The following is a 7,500-nucleotide window of genomic DNA, read 5'->3' as shown; positions in this document are numbered from 1 at the left end:
GTGTGTGTATGTGTGTATGTAAGGAGGCTACACTGTCGAGATCCTGGTTGTAAGGAGTAAAATGTGTGTGTGTGTGTGTGTGTGTTCGTGCGTGCGTGTGTAACATATTTGGAGATTCTCCTCTGGCAGTCATGGAGTTGGAAAGACGTTTTTATGTGTGTGTGTGTGTGTGTGTGTGTGTGTAAAGAGGCTACACTGTGTCGAGATCCTCACTGTAAAGAGCAAAAAGAAAGCGGGGGGGGGGTGTTGAGGAGAAACTTATTCTTGGGATATTTGTTCCTCTCTTACCTGGCAAGTGGGACGTTCAACACGTGTCCTCTTCATGTCCAGCTCATTTTCCAGTTTCTGAAGTTGTCGCGGAGCCGTCACTTCGCATGGCGTGGTGGTGTGGGGGGGAGGGGTACTTAAGTCCCCCGTTGCTGTCGCTCGATCCTGCCGCCTTGTCCTGCTCACCTCCTCCTTTTTCTTCCTTTTTCTCATTATAACTTCTGACGACGAACTCAGGATGCCCCGGCTCGAGGCGCGCGAGGACTTTGGGCTAAATCCAAACTGACATTCGCATATTTTTCGGTTAATTTTTTTCTCCAGCTATGGGTGTGTGTATGTGTGGAGGGGGAGTGGCGTGAGCGTGGGAATTGTATGTGTGTGTGTGTGTGTGTGTGTGTGTGTGTGTGTGTGGGCATTGTATATGTGCGTGCGTGCGTGTATTTGTGTGAAGGGGGAGTGACGTGAGTGTGGGAATTGTATACGTGTGTGGGCATTGTTAGTGTGTGTGGACATTTTATGTTTATGTGCGTGTGTATGTGTGGAGGGGGAGTGACGTGAGTGTGGGAATTGTATATATGTGTGTGGGCATTGTGTGTGTGTGTGTGTGTGTGTGTGTGTGTGTGTGTGTGTGTGTGGACATTTTATGTGTATGTGCGTGCGTGTGTGTTTATGTGTGGAGGTATGTGTGTATTGTGTGTGGGAGGGGGAGTGTGCTTCTATAAGTGTGCCTGTACTTATCTATCAGCGTTGTTGGACTGCTACCAACTGTTATCTTGTCCCGTGTGTGTGTGTGTGTGTGTGTGTGTGTGTGTGTGTGTGTGTGTGTGTGTGTGTGTGTGTGTGTGTGTGCATGTGTGTGTGTGTGCGCGCACACTAGTGCACGTAACTGTGCATGTGCCTGTGCAATGGTTGTACCAGTCAGTGCTTGTGCCTGTGCAATTGTTGTACCAGTCAGTGCCTGCCCTTGTGCTTGTACCATTTTGTATTTGTAAATTTCTACCTAGTGGTAGTATACAGGAAAAGATATATACTCGTGGTTCCTACCTCCTGCATCGATCAAACTTGCCCCTGAAGTCTGTTCATGTCTGCGAAACTGTACGAGTTTCTCTGTGGTGACGAGTGTGGAAGACGAAGAAGTTCTTGGAGTCTTGGAGTCTTGAGATATGCTGATGAAAGCGGTCGTGGTACACAAGTCAGATGGGACAAGGGGAAGCCTCACAATGTACCAACCCCCTCCGCTGTGCGTGTGTCGTCATCTCGGCAAGCGGCTTCTGGCAACCTCTCGGGTCGGTGTGTGTGTATATATATGCCGGCGCCGTGGCGGGCAACCAGTAGTAAACAGTGTGACGCTGGGTGACGATAGTATTCGTACTTTTCGTTTTGATTTCCAGTCAGTTCAGGGTAAACTTGTTTACAGCTGATCTGACCTGAGACCACCATCCCAGCCTCATAGGTTTATCGTACTCCCATTGGTTTCTACAAAAGAACTGATATCCCTTCAGTGCCGGACGTGTTCTATCGGAATCAAGAACTTGTTGCCCTGAAGTAAGTGACAGCAGAAGTCTCGCTTCAGCAGCAGCAGCAGCAGAGTATCAAGGAAGCTAGTGCTGGTAGACAACGCGCAGAAATAAATAACTACAAGTAGAACGTGGTGGATATGTAGCAACCGAGACGGGACAGCAAGCCTCTCATTTAAAAGTGCCCGACCCAGCGGTGACACTGATGCGTGGCTGAGAGATGGGTCAAGTAGTGCGATAGTGCGTAGTGCCATTGACTAGGGGGCTGACTGTGGTCAGCTACAGACATAAGAGAGTAAAACAGTGTACTGCTAGGACAGTGCTATGGTAGCCGTAGGTGAGAGTACGTGTTGAAGTAGATTTGGCTCTTTGCTTTTTTTCTTTCTTTCTTTTTTGAGTGGTAGAAAGGTCGGTACTCTCAGAAGAAAAGGAAAAGTAAAAAATCTCTTCTGGACGTTGTTTGCAATATCGGAAGTCAAGCTGAAGAGTACGGCCGCATCTTAGACGATAGAAAGAAAATGAGGACTTCTCAATGTCTATGTGGAGTGTGAACTTGGATACGAATGGGAGTTTATCTCTTCGGTTATGGAGTGTTTCTCTAATGTGTGTCGGGCCACAGGCTCGTCTGTGTGTTTCCCAGTGTGAATATTTTGTGACAAAAGGTGTTGTGTGGAAACTGTCTCGTACTACAAAGTATTTGAATGTCCCCCCTCCCTCTCCATATAGGGAGTGATTGGGGGGTCGGTCTGGTCTCTGAGGAGTAAAATGATTGGCACCTTCTGGTCATCAAGTGGTCTGTTTATTTCTTAGGCTGTTCTATTTATGTGACGGGGAGCTCGAGTCAATTCGAATCAGAGAGTGAATGTTAGTTACCAGTGATGGTACTTTTTTTTTTTTGTCTTTCATTATACACTTAATGCACGCGAGCGCGCACACACGCAATCTCTCTCTCTCACACCTCTCTCTCTCTCTCTCTCTCTCTCTCTCTCTCTCTCTCTCTCTCTCTCTCTCTCTCTCTCTCTCTCTCTCTCTCTCTCTCTCTCTAATTTTTCACCCCTATCTTTCACCTCCATCTTTCTCTCCCCTCTTCCTCTCCTCTCTTCCTCTCCCCTTTCCTTCCCCATCCCCACCACCTCTCTCTCTCTCTCCCTCCCCCCTCTCTCTCTCTCTCTCTCTCTCTCTCTCTCTCTCTCTCTCTCTCTCTCTCTCTCTCTCTCTCTCTCTCTCTCTCTCTCTCTCTCTCTCTCTCTCTCTCTCTCTCTCTCCCCCTCTCTCTCCCCCTGTCTCTCTCCCCCTGTCTCTCCCCCTGTCTCTCTCTCCCCCTGTCTCTCTCTCTCTCTCTCTCTCTCTCTCTCTCACACACACACACACACACACACACACACACACACACACACACACACACACACACACAAACACATTGACTCACAGCCTCAGACCAATTTCTCTCTTACCTGTGTAGACGGTACAAAGACGGTAGAATTTTAATTTAGCATTGGCAGAAGGTTAAAAGTAGTCAAGATTCTTTGATGATATCGGGTCGACAATTGCGCTTTGGTTAGTGCAGTTCCTATTCGCCTCTGGCCTTCTACGTACCCAAAGGGTACGTTTGCATCTGGCAGGTGAAGAATGAGCGAGTGGGCGTTCTGCTTCTCGCTGGATTCTACGAAAGCGTGTGACATGGTGCTCTGGGAAGGTATTAGCGGATTAGGGACTCGACCTCGATGGCGGGAGGGATTTTCTGGACGACGAAGTAACGAGGCAAGCGTCAACCTTTTCTCTTCTCAGAGGCTGTACACAACGAAGTGGAAGCCTCGAAACGGACAGAATAGACGTTTCATTTCGTTTCCGGTGATTCTGTCCTTTGGGACGAAATCGCTCCGAGTAGGGTCGAAGTCGTAGATGGGGGTCAATCAAGAGATGTAGGGAGGATAGGAGGAAGAAGGAGGTGTTAATATGAATTAAATGATCAGCATTCTTCTTTGAGTGGAGCTTAGCCTCCAGTCATAAAAGTATACTGCGCGACGTGGGTCCGTAGGGGTGTGTGACTAAATCCCCTGAAGTAATGATTACATAAGACTTGTGCAGTTAGTACACCGCACGGGGCAGGAACAGAATATAGAAGGGTTACTTTCCTTCGGGTTCGGTTCGAAACTGGGTTGGAGGGTTGCGGGGTTGCTTGGTGGGGTGGCTTCCTGTTTGTCGAAGAGGAAGGAACCGAAGTGCTGAAGAGTGAGAACCCTGGCCAGGGCATGAGGACAGGTGCTCCTCGGCACGTGGGGACGTGGATCGGGGGGAGTATTGTAAACAGGGAGGAACGCACTACTACTCCCACTGGAAGCAAGGTCCAACTCGAGAGAACATCAGTGCTCAGTATCGCATCAGCACTGTGCTAAGTGACGCTCGGGCAGCGGCGAGGTTCTGTCGACGTCGGAATGACCTGTGGGAGGAGACTGCCAGGAGTCTTGCGAGGAATGCGTAGTACGTGGACAACACAAAGGGGTGCTCGGTGCAAGCGCCACTTCACCTTCGTCGTCGTTCTCGGATGATAATGAAGGATCGACACAGGGAAGACCAGATGTGTTGCGCAGCCCCCGTCGACACATCTGTTGTCTCCAAAGGCGAATAAAGTCGAATGGCGTTAGCTAGAATAAAATGAGTAGAGAACAGCTTAAGGAGGGGTAGGCGAGGGCGAGGTTAGGTATACTGGTGGTGTAACAGGAAGCGTGCCGGTCCCGTGTTCGCTTAGTTTGGGTTCGAGTCCCGCACTCCTCTCCGAATCCCAGGAGTGACTGCTGGTTACCTGTCCCAACAGTCCTCAAAGCTCATAAGGCAAAATTATTGCTTTTGGTCGCAGTTACACGCCCCCTGGCGTAGACTCGTCACCCTCTAGGCGCCTTCGTCGGGCGGGGGGCGGGGTGGAGGGTGTCCTTTCCACAGTTGAATAAAGCTCGTGTGACGGAGTAGAGCTCTGGTAACGACGAAGGCCGTCAAGGTGGACTTCGTCATGACGCTCCCCGAACTGAGAAAGAGAGAGAGACCGTTGTCCGAAATGGAGTTAGTAGAGTACGCACGGCGTCGTAGCAAAGGAGGTGGTGAGGAGCCTACGCCAGGAGGCGCTGAGTAACAGCTGCCGAAGCCGCTATCTTTTCCCTATGATGCGCTTTAGGGACTGCAGGGGCAGGTACCTGTCACTGCTGGGAATCTGAGAGGAGTGTGGGATTTGAACCCATAACAAAGCGAGTTCGAGATCTGCATGCATCCGATGACGCCGCCAGCAAAGGGGAAGTTGATAATTTTAATGCATTGCCGGACGACACGATGTCACAGAAGAAGACCGACGCCAGTGGCGATCTGTGTTCTGCCTCCAAACAGGATCTACCAAAGGCGTGTGGCCAGGTCAGGAATGTCGGAATGGAACCCCTCGGCACAGGGTCTTCCCCGCAGCTGAATGAAATATTCCGGTGTCCTCTTAGAGCCAAGGAAGCAGCCCTGAAACCTTTCGGTGCTGAAAGAGTCTTCCCTTCCACTGGATGAAATCTTCTCTCTCCATCTAGAACAGTGTTTGTAGTGAAATAATAAAGTAAAACGTTCAAGCCGATCCATGGCGGGGGGCTGTTACGGGGGCGAAGGGAACTGTCTGGTATATGATGGAAAGTAAGGTGACACCCGTAGGCTACGGGAGGGATAAATCGAGGTCTTTCACGAAAAGAAGAAGAAGAAGAAGAAAGAAGGGAAAAGAGGAAGCCAGCCTCCAGAATATAGAGAAACGTGACCCCTCCACCCCATCCCTCTCCCCCCATCCGACGTGGAGGGCCGGGTAGGGTTTGATCCATTCCGGTCCAAAGGAACGAGCGCGGGGAAGGCGGAGGCCGAGTTTGCGCTGCGATCTGGACGGGGTAGGGGTAGGGTGGGAGGAACCTGCTCTTCAGAAGGGCCTTTTCCCTCCAACCCCGACCTTTTCCTGAGGAAGTTGGATCAAGGAAAGGATCTTCGGATAACAATAAACAAGACTTGGGCCAGATGTGGCCACACCAATGTGTGTGTGTGTGTGTGTGTTTGTGTGTGTGTGTGTGTGTGTGTGTGTGTGTGTGTGTGTGTGTGTGTGTGTGTGTGTGTGTGTGTGTGTGTGTGTGCGCTCCTCAACTCCATCCCCAGGCGGACGCAGTTTTCTTTTTTCATTCTGGCTGGCACCTGAGGGAAAGTGGGAAAGATCCTAAGGAGACTATCCTACTGGGTCCTACAGCTGCGTAGTTTCTCCCACGAAGACAACGCTGACAACACTGATAATGACATCCTTGGAAGAAAGAAGGAAGACGAGAGACTCAAATACCTCGAGTGGATCCAAACAGGAAACCCGTGGAAGAAGGCAGCTACATCCAACAAGTGGGAACTGTTACCAGAGGGTTTCCAACAGTACCGAGGAAAAAAAATGTCAGTTATCAAAACAAACTGTTTCGGCAAATAGAATGCGTTTACAAAGAATATCGTTACTTGGAATACTCGTAAAAGGTATTGTCGCTGCTCGCGCGCACACACACACACACACACACACACACACACACACACACACACACACACACACACACACACACACACACACACACACACGCACAGAAAAGGAGGAGGGAGTCGAGTGAGCAAGCGTGGGGTATCAGTAGGACTAACTACCTCAGTCCTGTGAGACAAATGTCAATACATGTAGGACAGAAGGAAAACACACCAACAAACAAACACTAATTCGCCAACATATACTCAGAGACACTTCAAAAGGCGAGAGAAAGGTTCCAGATGAGAAGCAAAAGCAGTTGTATCTTGTGTCAACGCCACTGAAAGTGAGAAGAGGAACAAAGACTGAGAAGGTGATGGAAATGGCGGAAAATAAGACGAGGAGGGGGAGGAGGAGGAGGAGGAGGAGAAGTTGATTTCCGGAGGGAGAGAGAGAGGGACGTATTGTTTATACGTTGCCAATGAAGCAAATGAATAAATGAACTGGAAATATGCAGAACAGGGAAAAGAATTGTATTAGCATTCATGGACCTGGGAAATGTTTATGATCGTTGTTTACGGAGGAGGAACATGACTGAGGATATTGGAGGAAGTACGCTTGAATAATATATTGTGACACGTAAAGAGAATGTTTCAAAATGGAGAAGAGAGTGGCCGACAAAGGCAGGGGTGCGTGATGTCAGCGTGGACGTCCAACATGGATGGGGAGGTGGAGCGTGGCTTGAGTACCTTGTGACGGTCGCCTTGCTTGCGCAGAACGATGTTGGCTTCTGAAAGCGACGAGAGATCGACGCGATGGGCCTCTCTCCCTTCCCCTCCACCCTCCTCTCTCTCCTCTCTCTCTCTCTCTCTCTCTCTCTCTCTCTCTCTCTCTCTCTCTCTCTCTCTCTCTCTCTCTCTCTCTCTCTCTCTCTCTCTCTCTCTCTCTCTCTCTCTCTCTCTCTCTCTCTCTCTCTCTCTCTCTCTCTCTCTCTCTCTCTCTCTCTCTCTCTCTCTCTCTCTCTCTCTCTCTCTCTCTCTCTCTCTCTCTCTCTCTCTCTCTCTCTCTCTCTCTCTCTCTCTCTCTCTCTCTCTCTCTCTCTCTCTCTCTCTCTCTCTCTCTCATTCTCTCTCTCTCTCTCTCTCTCTCTCTCTCTCTCTCTCTCTCTCTCTCTCATCCATAGTTTCTCTATAGCTCTCTCTCTGTCATTCCCCTCTTTCTCTTTCT

The 7,500-nt window shown here is 49.7% G+C and overlaps 1 protein-coding gene across 2 annotated transcripts in view; it reads left to right on the top strand.

Moving 5' to 3' along the window:
* LOC143033934 (phosrestin-2-like) overlaps positions 1 to 7,500 on the top strand; it is a 292,940-nt gene that overhangs the window by 39,045 nt on the left and 246,395 nt on the right. Inside the window, exon 1 of one of the 2 annotated variants that reach the window (XM_076199612.1) lies at positions 1,594 to 1,812. The exons of the other annotated variant lie outside the window; for it this stretch is intronic. The gene's annotated coding sequence lies outside the window, so the exon portion shown is untranslated. Of the gene's footprint in view, positions 1 to 1,593; positions 1,813 to 7,500 lie in introns of those variants that run through there. 2 annotated transcript variants of the gene reach the window in all.

This window comes from Oratosquilla oratoria, chromosome 16 (genome assembly GCF_046742065.1).
Source record: "Oratosquilla oratoria isolate Oo_2021 chromosome 16, ASM4674206v1, whole genome shotgun sequence".
Classification (NCBI taxonomy): Eukaryota; Metazoa; Arthropoda; class Malacostraca; order Stomatopoda; family Squillidae; genus Oratosquilla; species Oratosquilla oratoria.
The sequence above is the reverse complement of the archived record's forward strand: the minus strand, read 5'-3'. Positions and strand labels throughout refer to the sequence as shown.